Genomic DNA, 14,471 nt, shown 5'->3' with positions numbered 1-14,471 from the left:
TTTAGCAGATTTCCTGCTTCTGATGTACTTAAAAAACATTTTGTTATTTTTGAGTTTTTGGCTAGCTTTTCTTCAAACTCCTTTTAGGCTTTTCTTGTATTTTTACACTTAATTTGACAAAGCTTATGCTCTTTTCTATTTTCCTTACTAGGATTTGACTTCCACTTTTTAAAAGATGTCTTTTTATCTCTCACTGCTTCTTTTACTTGGTCGTTAAAACACGGCAGCACTTTTTTGTTTTCTTACTGTGTTTTTTAATTTGGGATATACATTTAAGTTGGGCCTCTATTATGGTGTCTTTGAAAAGTTTCCATGCAGCTTGCAGGGATTTTACTTTTGTCACTGTACATTTAATTTCTATTTGACTAACCTCCTCATTTTTGTGTAGTTCCCCTTTTCTAAAATGCTCCACCGAGTTTTGCCTTGGACCTGGTTGCCCACTGGCAAAATGCTCAGAGTGTCACCTATGTTCTTTGGCAGAGGGGTGGAGGAGGTAGGGAGGGAGGCTGTTGTTGCTGTGCCGTGATTGCGTAAGCCTGTCCCATCCAGGGGAAGGGGAAGGGAAATGGAAATGCACAGAGCAGGGGTGTGGGAGTGGCTAGTGTTCCCTGCATGCCAGATCTGGCGGGGAAGCTTCTGGGCAAGTGCAAATCCTCTTGCATGCAATTTACGGCACTTATGCCATAGGTTGCCAACCTCTGACCTAGGTTATCACACAGAATAAGCCATGCTTTCCCATTTTCTCTTGATGAAGTGGGCATGAACAACTTTTCCTATGTGGGATATCAGATCCTCAGTAAAAGATTTCTTAATATCCATTGTAATCATGGGTCTCTGTAAAAAAAAACAACAAATGGTCTGGTAGCACTTTATAGACTAACAAAACATGTAGATGGTATCATGAGCTTTCGTGGACACAGCCCACTTCTTCAGATGACCGGGCTATAGATTTTGCAGCTTGCTTTTTTTTTTTCTTTAGCTGTTCTGCATCCCAAAACAAGTGATTGCTGTGTACTTTGTTTTTCTAGACAACTACCACTTGTAGTCTTTCCCTGCTGCCATGCTGACTGTTCAAAATTTATTAACATGGGGATTGTAAAAATACTGTTTCCATAGAATTTTCAGAAAGGGAAGACATCCATTCAGTTGGAGAAAGTGCAATGAACATGCTAAGTGATGTCATAAGCCAAAATAGTGGTTGCTAGTGGGAAGCTGAAGTCTTTCTAGACTGCTTCATTTCAAAGTAACTTATGCAGGAAATCCCTTACTTCACCAAAATAACTTTGTTGTAAGAACATAAGAACGGCCGTACTGGGTCAGTCCAAAGGTCCTTCTAGCCCAGTATCCTGTCTGCCGACAGCGGCCAGCACCAGGTGCCCCAGAGAGGGTGGACCGAAGACAATGATCAAGCAATTTGTCTCCTGCCATCTCTCTCCAGCCTCTGACAAACAGAGGACAAGGACACCATTTTATCTCCTGGCTAATAGCCTTTTATGGACCTAACCTCCATGAAATTATCTAGCTTCTCTTTAAACTCTATTATAGTCCTAGCCTTCACAGCCTCCTCTGGCAAGGAGTTCCACAGGTTGACTACACGCTGTGTGAAGAAGAACTTTCTTTTATTAGTTTTAAACCTGCTACCCATTAATTTCATTTGGTGTCCTCTAGTTCTTCTATTTAGGGAACAAATAAATAACTTTTCTTTATCGGCCCTCTCCACACCACTCATGATTTTATAGACCTCTATCATATCCCCCCTTAGTCTCCTCTTTTCTAAACTGAAAAGTCCCAGTCGCTTTAACCTCTCATATGGGACCTGTTCCAAACCTCTAATCATTTTAGTTGCCCTTTTTGAACCCTTTCTAAGGCCAAAATATCTTTTTTGAGGTGAGGAGACCACATCTGCACACAATATTCAAGATGTGGGCATACCATAGTTTTATACAGGGGCAGTAAGATACTCTGGGTCTCATTATCTGTCCCTTTCCTAATAATTCCTAGCATCCTATTTGCCTTTTTGACCGCCGCTGCACACTGCATGGAGGTTTTCAGAGAACTGTCCACGATAACTCCAAGATCTCTTTCCTGATTTGTCGTAGCCAAATTAGCCCCCATCATACTGTACGTATAGTTCGGGTTATTTTTCCAAATGTGCATTACTTTACACTTATCCACATTAAATTTCATTTAATAGTGTTTATTTAAGTTGTGAGCAGAGTTTAATAGGAATGTTTATAAAATCCTATCACGGTGGCTGAATTGGAAAATGAAGATGTGCGCAGTGTTCTTGGTGCCCTTGTTACAGTTATATCGGTAACAATAGAGACCATGATTTTTAAATAGGTACCAGCTGACTTGTAGGGCAGTGGTGAATTATTGCTCGGTCTGATTCAGGACAAAAAAAATCTAAGAACCAAGAAAGTTTTCTTATACCTTTGAAGAGCATTGGCATTTATTTTATTATCACTGTTCGATCTCTTGTAGCTTATCAGATGGAGTAACGCTTCCTTCTTTCCCCTGTCCCTGTAAAGAGCAACCATCAGGCAGGTGAGATGGGGAAGGAAGCAAAGCAGAATTTGCATTCTACCACAAAAATGCTGGGAGTGGGATGGGAAAGGAGTCTTTGTGCCCTTAGTAAGAGTTCAGTGGATAAATGGAGCTGATGTACAACAGCTAGACAGAGCGATAGGCAAAGATAATAATTGGTCTATTTGACCTGGTGCTCTTGTCTCCCCAACCTATAGAACAGTACGAGCAGCTAGAAGAACAATGGGAATGTTGTTTTCAATGCTAGTTTGTTGAAGCCATGTTTTGTTTACCAGCACCAACATCTTGTTGCAGCATTTCCACACTAGAAGTGTCCATATGATACCTTAAATATCGTGCATACACTAAGCAATGGAAAATAATGCACTTCAGGGACAGTTTGTGAGTAAATTTCTTAGAAAGGTTATTTGTTATGGCAGCATGAGGCTAAAGAGAAAATATACTATCAGTTACACTAGCAGTCGGCAGAATCCAAAATGGGGATGGTGATCTCTCTCATCATTTTTTATGGTACGTCAACTGAAGTGATCCTGCCAATCATTCACTACTCAACAACTCAAGCTTGAAAAAAAATTTCCACACAAGCAAATGGCAGTGAAAGAAAACAGTTCATTTAAAAAAGATACTTCAATAATGTTTTTGTGTAGTGTACTTTCTGAGCAAGACCACAACAAATTGTTCTGCATTTTCATTGTACCATAGCAAAGGTTTTTTGTTTTAGATGATGACATTACACTTTACAATGATGTTACCCAAAGCTATCTGAGGGAATGAAGGGTCTATAGAGCTAGAAATCTGGAATGACTCATTCTTAGTCTAGAATTGCTTACTGTGTCTTTTCAGGCCAACCCCCCCACATTTTTTGCTATTAAGTTGAATGATTTTGTTAATGTATAAGATAGCAAGACAACTATTGGTGCAAACCAGCTGCATACAGACTGATAGGAGCCATTAAAAATGTTTTTTTAAAACTGTAAATTTCATGGTAAAGTTTGTTTTATATCCTTACAGTATATAGCCTAATAACAAACATTTTAGTAACTAGAATGCTAGTGTGGAAAATTGGAAAACTGCTACATCAACTTTTTGACATGTAATAGTATAACCTTTTCAAAATACTTTCACATGATGACACAGTGCAGCATTTTGAATATTTGTACATCATAACTTGCCTTTGAGCATGATGGGATCAGTCCATTATAACTGCTTATATTTTTATGAAGGGAGTTACAACTCATACCATTAACCCAACATGAAAATTGTCATTAAATGTAAAACTCCAAATACAAGTATTCAGAACCTATAATAGATTTTTTATTTACTGTTAACTTGAAATTTCCAACTAATAAAATTGGAATCTTAATTTAGGAATGTAAACTTCAGTGTTCTATATTATGGTGAAACACTTGACTAATATTTATTACACTGCTCTACAGCCAAAATGCTTCTGAAATAAATGTAGTCAAATTTTACTAATTCTGGGTCACTGGGAACGAAAATTATGCTTAAAATTGTTGATTGGCTTTAGTTTTCAAGATATGCTATTGGGTCAGTATATACAGGCAGTCCCCGGGTTACGTACAAGATAGGGACTGTAGGTTTGTTCTTAAGTTGAATCTGTATGTAAGTTGGAACTGGCGTCAGCCGCTGCTGAAACTGATCAGTTTCAACCACAGCTGAATCTGGATGCCAGTTCTGACTTACATACAGATTCAACTTAAGAAACCCAGGCGTCCCCAAGTCAGCTGCTGCTGAAACTTGTTGTAGTCAGCCACTTCCTGTAGTCAGCCGCTGGTCAGTTTCAGCAGCGGCTGACTTGGGGACGCCTGGGGCAGAGCAGCTGGGGTGCTGCTGGGTTGGTCCGGAGCAGCGCTGCGGGACCAACCCGGCAGCCCCCAGCTGCTCTACCCCAGGGGTAGGCAAGAAAAGCCTGGTCTGCTGTGGGGGGGCACTAGCTGCACCCCCTCTCCCCCCCCAGCAGACCAGGGAGACGGGGGTGGCGGGACCGCCCAAGTCCTCCACGGCTTTGCTCCGTCTCCCTGGTCTGCTGATGTGGGAGACGCGGAGCAAAGCCGCAGAGCACGCGGGCAGCGGGACAGTTCAGGTGCGCCACGGCTGTCCCACTTCTGGCGTGCTCGGAGGCTTTGCTCCCCATCTCCCTGGTCTGCTGGTCAGACCAGGGAGACGGGGAGCAAAGCCTTGGAGCACGCCCGCAGCGGGACAGCCCAAGCGCGCCGCGGCTGTCCCACTGCGGGCGTGCTCCGAGGCTTTGCTCCCCATCTCCCTGGTCTGCTGGTCGGGAGACGGGTAGCAAAGCCTTGGAGCACGCTCGCAGGGGGACAGCTCAAGTGCGCCCTGGCTGTCCCGCTGTGGGCGTGCTCCAAGGCTTTGCTCCCTGTCTCCCTGCAGACCAGGGAGACGGGGAGCAGCTTTTCTCTCCCCGGAGGACGGGGGTGGCGGACCGCGGCGCATCTGGGCGTCGCGGCGCATCTGGGCGTCCCGCCGCTCCTGTCCTCTGGTGCGAGAAAAGCCCCGTTCATAACTGTGGATCTGACATAAGTCGGATCCGCGTAACTCGGGGACTGCCTGTACTACCCTTGACTTGTGAATGGCAGAGGATAAGTGAGTTATAAAGGGAAGGGATCTCAATTTAAACCAGAAATTACTAAAATACATCTTTGACTGGATCTATGAATAAATCTGTGACTGGGTTTGGACAGTACTTGCTTTTTAGGCACAACAATGAATGATGCAATCTGAAGCTGGTATTGCGTCATACATGATATGAATTGCATCATATTATTCCTAGAAGTCATGAATGATACAATCATAACGAAGCTTACATCACTCTGCTGAACAAATTGCCCTATATCAGCTCCAGAAATCATTCAGTGTTGTGCTCTCTTATTTGTCAGTGTTTGATTTTGCAAAGGGACACATTTCTGTTTAGCCAGAGTGAGCAGAGATGCCTCCTACTTGTGTGAACAGTGCAGATAACTTCTGCTATGTTTGTGAAGTGACTTTTGCATCACAAAAGCGCAGTATAACCACTATGGTTAAGAAAGCCTATCACCTTTATTTTGGCTGCAAAATTGGAGATCAGGACAAGAGGTGAGCCCCACACATATGCTGCAACACTTGTGCAACAAATCTTTGCCAGTGGTTGAACAGGAAAAGGAAATCTATGCCTTTTGCAATGCCAATGATTTGGAGAGAGCCAACAGATCATATCAGCAATTGTTTCTTCTGCATGGTGCCTCCAGTTGGGAAAGGTATGTCAAAGAAGAAAAAGTGGACTGTGCATTATCCAAACATTCCATCAGCTATACCCCCAGTACCTCACGGAGAAGGACTGCCGGTTCCTGATGCACCGGAATCATTCTCACTCGAGTCAGACGAGGAAGAGGATGAAACTTCTGGTCCTGAACCATCAATGTCACAGGACCCACATTTTCTCCCATCCTCCTCCTCTGAACCACACATCATAACACAAGGTGAACTGAATGACATTGTCAGGGATTTGGAACTACCCAAGAGTAAGGCAGAGCTGTTGGGCTCCCGACTACAGCAGTGGAATCTCCTGGCAGGTGATGTTAGGGTTTCCATGTTCTGTGACCGTCAAAAGGATCTTGTCCCATTCTTCTTCATGGAAGGTGATCTTGTAGCCTGCAACAACATCAATGGTGTGATGGCATCTCTCAATATCGTTCACGATCCAGATGAGTGGAGACTGTTCATTGATTCATCGAAGACGAGTCTTAAAGCTGTTTTGCTGCATAATGGCAATGTTTTGCCATCAATTCCAGTTGGTCATGCAGTCCATATGAAGGAAACCTATGACAACATGAAACAACTTTTGAGGTGCATAAACTATGACCAACATCAGTGGAAGCTTTGTGGCGATTTGAAGGTTGTTGCTCTCTTGCTTGGTCTGCAGACTGGATACACAAAGTACTGCTGTTTTCTCTGCAAATGGGATAGTCGTGCAAGAGATTCCCACTACATCAAGATAGATTGGCCACTCCGACAGTCATTGGAGCCTGGGAGGAAAAATGTTCAGCATCCACCTCTTGTTGAATCAAGGAAGATTTTGTTACCACCCTTACACATCAAGCTGGGTCTGATGAAGAACTTTGTCAAGGCCATGGACAAAACACAAGCAGCTTTCAAGTACCTCTGTGGAAAATTTCCAAGGTTAAGTGAAGCTAAGATAAAGGAAGGTGTCTTTGTTGGTCCTCAGATTCGTGAACTTCTTCGAGATGATGCATTTGACCATGCACTGCGTGACAAGGAAAAGACGGCATGGAAAGCCTTCCAGTTAGTGGCAATAAATTTTCTCAGAAACAACAATGCAGACAACTACAGGTTGTTGGTGGAAAACCTCCTCAGGCATACAAAAGCCTTGGTTACAACATGTCACTAACCATAAATTTTTTGCACTCTCATATAGATTTTTTTTCCACCGAACTGCGGAGCAGTGAGCGACGAGCACGGCGAGCGATTTCACCAGGACATTGCAACAATGGTGAAACGCTATCAGGGCAAATGGAACCCATCAATGCTTGCAGACTGTTGCTGGACAGTGACAAGAGATGCTCCATTTAATGAATACAAGAGACAAGCCAAGAAGCGCCGAGTAGACACTCAATAGGACTAAACTATGTACATAATAGTTTTTTGCCTTTTGTTTCATAATAAATTTTCTTTATATAACCCTTTTGCTGATTTTTAATGTGTTACATAAACAGGACAGGTGAAATATTATCATGTAAAGCAACCATACACACATGAAAAGACCTAGGTTTACAATTTATGATTAAAACTCAACTATCTACACAATATACATAGACGTAAAATGTAAAAACTTAAACATCTTGGAAACAGTAGCCAATCACTTGTTTTAATTGTCATATTTGAATTCAGCACATCAAAATACATAATAAATAGCACATTTTATCTCTGAAGCAGACGACTTCTAAAAAATTGTAGACCAGTGTTATATACTGCCCGTAGTCCTTGGATATAGAGCAGTCTCTTTGCAAGATATATTATTCTGTGCAACTTCTCTCTTTTTTTCCCCATCTCCTCTTCTTAATCTTTTGAGTTTAGTAAAATCAGAATTAGACTGCTTAAGTGACTCGTGCTTATGAATTTGTAATTATATGGATTTTTCAACTATATCAAAGAGATTATTTGAACATAAAGGTAAACCTGAAGTATAAGAATATATGTACAAGCTCTATGTACATACTGTGCAAGCACTATTCATTTTCCAGAATTTTATTTTATCTGTGACATGAAGAAAAGACACATACTTTCCTATCTGGTACAATTTAATTGGCTTCTGAATTTTATGAAGTTAACAGTAACATTTTCTAAACAAGAAAGAGTAGTTAGGCCTGGTATATACGCGAGTGTCTACTTCAGGCCCAGAACAAATAGACTATTACAAGAATGCGTGTTGTGGGATAAATGATAGTTTTAGAAAACGTATTAGAAAAAAGGCTATTTTCTTTCACTCTCCTCCCCTGAAATGTCATCTTATCCAATTGCTGGTCAAAACCTTTCAGTCTATGATGAAAATGCCAGAGCAACTTGGACACATCTTTTCCTGCAGCTTTCCTTTAAAAGGTGGTTGTGACAGTCATGGAATGCTATGTAATAAGCTAAGTATACAACTGTGTAACACAGTTATTGAGGGAGACTTGTATTACCCTGGGAAATGGAATATTTGCTATACAGCTAGAATGCTTTTATTCCATGAGGACTGTTGCCAAGAAGAGAGTGACTCTAGAAAAGGACACACTTCTCCCCTGCTCCCCATGGACACTTGAAAAACAATGAGTAAAGTTATTCAGTTTTGTGGATCTGACTCCAACAAATCACATGCCTTGTTTTGCCAAAGCTGTGAACTAGGGGTACATACCCCACAGAAGCAAGTTTTCGAGCATGGTCAACAGATTCAGGCTAGCAGGGCTCATGCTAGTGTTCTAAAAATAACAGCAGTACAAAGTCTGAGGGGTAGCTGTTTTAGTATGTAAGTTTAAAAACAATGAGCAGTCCTATGGCATCATAGAGATTAACAAATGTACTGGCTTTTGTGGCTAAAACTCACTTCAGATAAGTTGGAATGCAAATTATGGAAGTGTGTGTGTGTGTGTGTGTGTGTGTGTGTGTGTAAAATCAGCAAAAGAGCTTACCTGTCAATTGTAGGATATTAATGAAGCTTATTAAGTCAGGCTGGATGTGTCTCATTCATAGCAAGTAATGTGGAAATGAGAGTATCAAAGGTGGGGAAATTACCTTTGTAATGTGTTAATCAATTTAGATCTTTATTCAAGCCTAAGTTGATAGTGTTGGCAGTACTTTGGTTTTGCAGCTTGGGGCTGATAAATATGCCAACCTTTCAGATGCCAAGCTTCAGCCTAATTGCAATGCCCTCTGTGCAGCTATTTGAGCACTAGTGAGAGCCAGATAACCTCTGCAAGTGAGCCTTCCAGCCTGGGTCAACAATTTTAGGCTATTTAAATATAATGTAAGAGACCAAAGGACTGTAGCCAATTTAAAAGTGAATTGGCCTGGGAGGGGAAAGGGACAGTAGTAGGTGATCAAAAGGACATAACAGCTCTTAAAGAACTACCTCCTTGAGCAAAGGGAGCAAATGGTTTGAGTTAGGGCATGAACTGTGCCAGCTGACTCCAGAGATCTTGGTGAAGACTTAAAGCTGCCAGGGTTCCCACATAGAAGATGGTTAGATGTCTACGTATGTGCAGTCTGATTGTTTTAAGAACTAATTTTCTCAACTGCATTTGTTCTAATAATATTTTGCATTTAAAAAAAACTGTCAGATCACTGGGTACCACTATCATTGCTCTTGGAGAGAACAGAATTGCATGGTCATTATGTTAGGCCTTCTGAGGTAATCAGTGGGGGAGGAGGAGGCTGCAGCTGACGGGCAGATCCTAAAATGGGAAAATGGTGTGAGCCTTTCCCAAGCGAGGTGATGGCTAGACACTTGAGAGTGATGTATTCAAAGACTGCAGGCCCGCAGCGTATCAGGTGCAATAAGCTCAAGAACTGTGACAACAGTGAAGTAAGTGTGTGTGTGTGTGTGTGTGTGTGTGTGTGTGTGTGTGTGTGTATATATATATATATATATATATATATATATATAAACTGAGCAATGGAATCTCTCCTCTTTCCTAGGCCCTGCATGCAGCTATATGGTGTATGCGATGGAGAGGAGTGGGGTGAGGTACTAAGCAATGGCACAAGCAAACCTCTACCTCATGCACATAGCTGTTGGTAGATGACTAAGGCTATATTGTAGTAGAATACAACTACTGCTCCACCTTTGCCATTTACAAACCAAAGTCTGAAAGTTTGTGATAGAAATAGTATTGCTTGATGACTGCTCTCTGTGCACACACAGAGTAACCTCATCATCAAGAGTTTCTCTTCTGCAGTGCAGCCCTTTTGTCTTAATGGGAGCCTGAAAAAGACAGTAGGAATGTGCCTACAAACCCCAACCTAATCGTGTACTCCACTCAAGTTTTAACCTGGTGATATTGCTGCTGTTTGGTCTTCTGTCTGGATTCATTAGTATAACAAAGCTGTGAAACATGTTCTTAACTTTGCAAGTTGTGTGCATTTAATTAGGAATATGTATGCACTCCCCTAGCAACTAAATTACTTGGATTGGAATCTGGTCAAAATGGAGTTTCTTGAGCAACTCTAAATTATTGGAATTGAAGTTATAATACTGAAATTGAAGGTAGGCCGTGGAATGCGTTATCTTCCAGAAATAATACATTGTAAGCTTCTTGAAGAGTGATTTTGCCACATTGAATACATTATTGGCATTAAAAAATAGCAAGAGCTAACAGGAAGGCTTAGGGTAAGCATAGCCTTTTAGCTATCCTTTCAGCTAACTTCATTTTGTTTTCTATGGGCTGTGAATCAGTGTGTTTAAATCAGGCCCCTCTAACTTCGTACAGTTACTTTGTGTAATAAGAAAGCAGAGACTTCCACAGGGTGAGAATATTACCCCATAGTTATTATATGTACCTCCTGATGTTGTAAACTGTAGTATTTTAGATAAGTGAACCCAGAAAGAAAGGATGAGAACAGAGCTGCAGTTGGAAGACAGACATTACATAGTCAAGAAAACCAGAGATTTAAAACTGCTAAATTAATTTAAAGGAGGATTATGTTGCCTTTTTCAAGATACAACCTAAATCTTTATATTTCTGTTTCCCTTGACTAATGCTACTTGACATTAATGCAGCCTTTCAGCAGCTTATGTTCTGAAAGAGAACAAGAGAAAACTCTTAGTCTGTCATTATAAATATCAGTATTGAAATTCATTGGTCACTGAAGAAGAATTCAGTGATAAGTATGGTAAAATTTGGTGAATATTTAGATTAGGTTGCAAAACAACAAATGAACTTGAATTTTATTTGTTATAACTAAGAAGAACCTAGACAGCCCCAAAAGTTGTGTTTGATTCAGATACTACTTTTTAACCGGAAACAATCAGATAGCACAAATGAGAAATACTTTTTCATATCTTTGAAACTTGCTCTTCTCTAAAGCCCAGTTGGAACTGTTAAATATAATTTGTTTCTAAGCCAGTTCCAAAGATATCTGTTTACTGTACTAACCGGATTTTTGTTAGAAAAACATAGTTTCCAAACCTCTTTGCAAAAAGAGCTGTTAGGCTGGACTTTTCTTTGTTTTAAAAACCTCAAAAGTGATCTGTACATTCTGCCTCTGTTAGAAGGAGCTAAATGAATTTTAAATTGAAGCAAATCCTTCCCTCCTTCTAGCAGTGTTTAAGATTTTTCCAACCATGAGCAGAGTGAGTTTTGGCTTGTGCATCAATATTGAGGTCATTCGTGCTAGTTTGGATATGTGCCACTGTGGCACGCAGTTTATTTACTCACTAACACAGTGATTGTCTCATTGTCTCCTGGAGCAGACCTCCACCTCTCTGCCATGCAGCAGTTCCCAGTCCCAAAACAGGCCCCGGTCTCCCCGCCATGTGGCATCCCAGGCCACCAGAGTAGGCCTCCCCCCTCCACACAGCCATGGCAGGCCCTGGCCTCCCACCCTAGTGGCTCCCTCACCACACCATCTCAGTCAGCCCCGCCTGCCAGAGCAGCTGCCTGCCACAAGTGCTGCTGCGTGGCTCTCCAGGAGGTTGGTGGAGGAAGAATTCTTTGTGTGAGGCTGCACAGGTGCACACCTTAGCATGAACTATGCTATCTGGCTATATAAGGAATAATTTAATTCAGCTTTTGCTCATTATATTAGCAGCAGGGCAACACACCTGCTGAACTACAAAAGTGAGGCTTTCTGTAGCTTCCCCCTAACAACACTCTGTAACTGTAAGTAACTCAAGGAAACTCTGACAAGAACTCTTCTGAAACATGATATTAGGAAGAGAATTGGAACAAATGGAATAAAATGTACAGGGAATGAACTTTCTGATGCAAGGATTAAAAATGCAACTGGATGATTATTTGCCTATGAATTGTGTGTTCTACTTTCTTTGATTGAGGCTAAGAAGAATTTAACAACAAATATCAAAATGGCTGTGGTAATGGTCAGTGCTAAATATTAGTGTAGTCACCTTACTAAAGGTGCCTCTGCTTATTCTCTGGGAATATCCTGTGTGCGGCAATCTAGCCCCAGAGACAACAATTCCCATGAGCCCTTGAAGAAACCAGGAAGGAAGTGACTTGTTTTTTTGTGGGTGGCTGGGGGTCTCCATGTGTGTGGAGAGAGACTCTTAGCAGTCTGTGGACTCTTCCCATTTTTTTTGGAAAAAAGGATTTAGACTGCTGAGGAGGAGTTTTATCCAGTCCAGGAGCTGTTAGGTTGCAGCTACAGACTTGGATTCAGAGCCTTTGGGACTGGAATCTAGCAGGCTGCTTCTGATTGCTCTTTGGCTATACCTGTGGCTAGAATTACTACTCTGCACACAGAAGGAGACTAGAATCATCCACTCCAGCTGCAAAATCTTCAAGTGTGCCCATGCAAGCAAGTGTATGGTACTGAGAGTCCTGAGGAGTGCATACTCTGAGGTCTGATAAACGGTGGCAGGGCAAATGCCAAATAGATACATTCCCGTTATTTTCTGTGTACTTTGTTAGGTTATTCACTGTTCATCTGTTAAACTCTGTTTCTTTAAATTGTTAAGTAAAGGTTGTTCTTTCTACTGTAATCTATCAGATATATACTATTTATGATTTGTAATTGCTGTTCTGGAGCTAGATGATCCAGATTATTGGAATAATTTTATTCCTGGAGGCTCCCAAGGCACACCATTATGTGTGTACAGGGCCAGCCAGGTGGAGGCACTGACATTATATGTTCTTTGCGAGCAAGGGACAGCAGCAAGGGGATGGAAAGGGTTTCCCCAACTACATAACATCACTACTGGGGTACTCAGGATTTCCTTTAATGTTAAAACCATCAGGCGCCCAGGCACACTTGTGATTTTGACCTGCTCCCGAGTAACCCGGGGAGGAAATATGGGGTTACATTAGACTGTATTATAACCAGGGCTTGACAAATCCCATGGCAAGTAGATTTCAGCCGGTCACCCTGTTCGCTGGCGGTGAGCATGTATGCAGTGCGGGTCTGGCACATGCATGGTGCAGGGCTGGCAAGTGGATTTCACTGTGGTTTGTCGAGCCCTGATTATAATTTATTACATTGTTTTGCTAAATTACTGGAGTTTTGTGGGATTTCATTGCTACCTATAAAGCAATGTGTCTGTTTTGGGAGGACTTGTTAGGATAAATTTAGTTTATTTAAAAACAAACACAAGGTTTTGAATTCTTTAGGATTGGAGGCTCTCACTGTGCATACTGGTTTATGCCAGTTTCCTTACTGCACCTTTTGAGAGGAGGTATCTAACAATTCCCTTAATTTTGGCAGAAAGCCTTAGGTTAGATCTTAGAATTGGGTGTCGGAAGACTTTGATTCTGTCCTGGCTGGGCTGAGGATTTAGGTGACCTTGAGCAATCATTTCACTTGTTCGGTTTCTCCACTTCCTCATTTTGCTGACATTTTATAAAGCTCTTTGAGATTGAGGAACGACACAGTAAGTGTAAAGCAAGTTTGTTACTTTTGTCTTTCTTCTGCATCTCTTCAGGGGCAAGGCCAGGTTTCTTTTTGGAGTCATGCTTATCCCCCAACCAGCAGTCTATACTACCAATTCCCAAACCTTTCAAGTAATGAACACTTATGTGTTGAATGCAATTAAGAGTGAAATTTAGCTAGATTAATGTTGTGATTAGCAGAGCAAACTCACCCTTGATCTCACAGTAACAACTTTTCATTAAGCAAAATAAAACCTTATATTTTGGGACCATTTTCATGAGACTAATATGGAAGTCGAAGTGCCACTCAAGACTCTTGGGGGTGGAGGAAAGGGCTTTCTTGTGCTTTGTGCCTGGGAGTTAATGTTCATCGTGCTACTGATGATTTTTTTCTCATCTGTTAGGTTATATATCTAGATACAGGTATTCCCATAGTACAACATATGTAATCAAGTTCATTATCCTTTTCTTTTTTTTTATAGTGTTATTTTTTTTAATTTGCATGTGGCCCCCTTGTAAGAGGTGGCTGAGTTCACAAACAGAAATGAAGACTTCATGCTATTATACAGTTAATATCATGGTACCATACCTTTACAAGTATCCGCTGTTCCTTCAGCTAGCTGATAAAACATTATCTTTTATTCAATAATGGCTCTTCTGTTCCTAAGAGGTCTTGGTTTCCATTTGATAAATGGTTGGATAATTTGTATATAAACCTAATACTGGAGTCACCAATATATAACTAGCATATACAATTCTTATTGGAAAGATAAAGGACTGGCTGCCCTGCACTAAAGTGCATACTCCTAAATT

The 14,471-nt window shown here is 41.3% G+C and overlaps 1 protein-coding gene across 4 annotated transcripts in view; it reads left to right on the top strand.

Annotated features, from left to right (window-relative positions):
* OMA1 (OMA1 zinc metallopeptidase) overlaps positions 1–14,471 on the top strand; it is a 118,154-nt gene that overhangs the window by 30,451 nt on the left and 73,232 nt on the right. The gene's annotated exons all lie outside the window — the stretch shown is intronic.

This window comes from Pelodiscus sinensis, chromosome 9 (assembly GCF_049634645.1).
Source record: "Pelodiscus sinensis isolate JC-2024 chromosome 9, ASM4963464v1, whole genome shotgun sequence".
In the NCBI taxonomy this organism is placed as follows: Eukaryota; Metazoa; Chordata; order Testudines; family Trionychidae; genus Pelodiscus; species Pelodiscus sinensis.
The sequence above is the reverse complement of the archived record's forward strand: the minus strand, read 5'-3'. Positions and strand labels throughout refer to the sequence as shown.